The 2149-nt window shown below is 45.9% G+C and overlaps 1 non-coding gene across 1 annotated transcript; it reads left to right on the top strand.

The window, feature by feature from the left end:
* Nucleotides 1–1785: 1785 nt before the first annotated feature.
* On the top strand, nt 1786–1869 carry TRNAL-UAA (transfer RNA leucine (anticodon UAA)). The gene has a single exon. It is a non-coding gene; the product is annotated as a tRNA-Leu (tRNA).
* The last annotated feature ends 280 nt before the right edge of the window (nt 1870–2149 follow it).

Here is a 2149-nt window from a genome sequence, read left to right as displayed (position 1 = left end):
GGGAGCGCTTTATCATACATCCGTAGGTTAAAGCTTTAAGAAATATGTACAAAATCTTCCTAATTTCGGTCTGACTTACTTGTTATATTGCGCCGTGGGAAACGATCACAGGGTAATCCACACAACGGCGCGCGTCACCGGCGTTATTTTCTTTCTGCGAATCCTCTCTTCCCGCCATGACAGTTCAATTCCTGGGCGATACTACTCTTCAGTGTAAAGTTAAAATTTTCTTAATTAACCAATAATTATTCACACATTTGCACCGATAAATTTTCAAATATTATTAGGAAGTCAGGACACTGTTTTTCACAACTACTCCGGGCTCCAAATAGCGAAATACTGGCTGTAGATTCCCGCTACGACAAAACATTCAAATTTGCAATTTTGTGATTGGCTGGGACGTTCGCGCTCTTCGCAGCATAGATGCTTCCATTTTCTGCCAAGGGTTGATGGGTATTATCGTTGTCTTTCTTGCCCTTCTAAGTAGGTCAGGCTCAACGCGTGATTTTCCCGTGAGAATCGAGTAGAAAGTTGCCACTCCTTGCCGGTACCATAAACTTTATTGGATGTAGCACTTAGGCCAGTCTATAAGCTGTTCGTGCTATGAGAAAAGTTTTGCGGATCTCCTAGCCGTCTGACTGGCGCCAGAATGTCGCTTTGTGACTGCTAGCTTTCACAGCCTACTGTTGTATTCCAATATGCGAATTATTCAACTTTTAATTCATACATAAATTACGCAAATTCGCTTATGGGTGCAATATTGAAAATTCGGTCTCGATTGTTCTGGTTTCCTTTCTTTCTTTCTTTCTTTCTTTCATTATCTGTTTACTCTCCAGGGTTGTTTTTTCCTCGGACTTAGCAAGGGATCCCACCTCTACTACCTCTAGGGCAGTGTCCTGGAGCGTGAGATATTGGGTCATGGGAATAAAACTGGGGCGGAGGACCAGTACCTCGACCAGGCTGCCTCACCTTCTATGCTGAACAGGGGCGTTAGGGGCCTTGTGGGGGATTCGAAGATGGGAAGGATAGACAAGGAAGAGGGAAGGAAGAGGCCCTTAGCCATACGTTACCTGTAGGTATCATCCCGGCATTTGCCTGGAAAAATGGGAAACCACGGAAAACCACTTTGAGGATGGCTGAGGAGGGAATCGAACCCACTTTTACTCAGTTACCTCCCGAGGCTGAGCGGACACCGTTCCAGCCCTCGTACCGCTTTCGAAATTTCGTGACAGAGCCGGGAATCGAACCCGGGCCTCCGGGGGTGGCAGCTAATCACATTAACCACTAAACCACTGAGGCGGGCGTTGCCGTTATTTTATATATCGTCGCTTCACCGGTAAAAGGTTGTAATCCACAAAGCTCTTCCTATCGATTATTCTCCTTAAGACTGGTCACGCCTCCCAGCCACGTATGGTTATGCAGTCCATCAGAACAAATTTTGTTGTGTTCATTTTCCTATACCCACGTGTAAAGGAAAATTAACCTTACTGTACCGTACTATACGAATGTATGCTTGCATTACGTATTTACGCACTCCTATTGTATAATGCATGTTAGGTTCATTTTCGGTTACTCGTCGGCATAGGAAAACGAACACAACGGACATTGTTCTGATGGGCTGCATATCCATATGTGGCTGGGAGGCGTGACCAGTCTTAAGGAGAATAATCAATAGGAAGAGCTTTGTGGATTAAAACCTTTTACCGGTGAAGCGACGATATCATTTAAACATATTTTGTCATCAGAAACCTCACCGTGTTCATAACTATTGGCCCGACATCAAGCGTCAGGTTGGCCGAGCGGTCTAAGGCGCCAGACTTAAGTTCTGGTTCCCGATTGGGAGCGTGGGTTCGAACCCCACACCTGGCAATTTTTTTGAATTGAATACTCTCGGTTAATATAGTACTTGGGAAAGAAGAGGTAGCGAATTTCTTATTCTTAATCTGCTTACCCTCCAGGGTTGGTTTTTCCTCGGACTCAGCGAGGGATCCCACCTCTACCGCCTCAAGAGCAGTGTCCTGGAGCATGAGACATTGGGTCGGGAATACAACTGGGAAGTTTGACCAGTACCTCGCCCAGGCGGCCTCACCTGCTGTGTTGAACAGGGATTTTGGTGGGGGATGGGAAGGTTGGAAGGGATAGAAAAGGA

This window comes from Anabrus simplex, chromosome 8, assembly GCF_040414725.1.
Source record: "Anabrus simplex isolate iqAnaSimp1 chromosome 8, ASM4041472v1, whole genome shotgun sequence".
Taxonomy (NCBI): Eukaryota; Metazoa; Arthropoda; class Insecta; order Orthoptera; family Tettigoniidae; genus Anabrus; species Anabrus simplex.
This window is presented reverse-complemented; position numbering and strand designations above follow the sequence as displayed.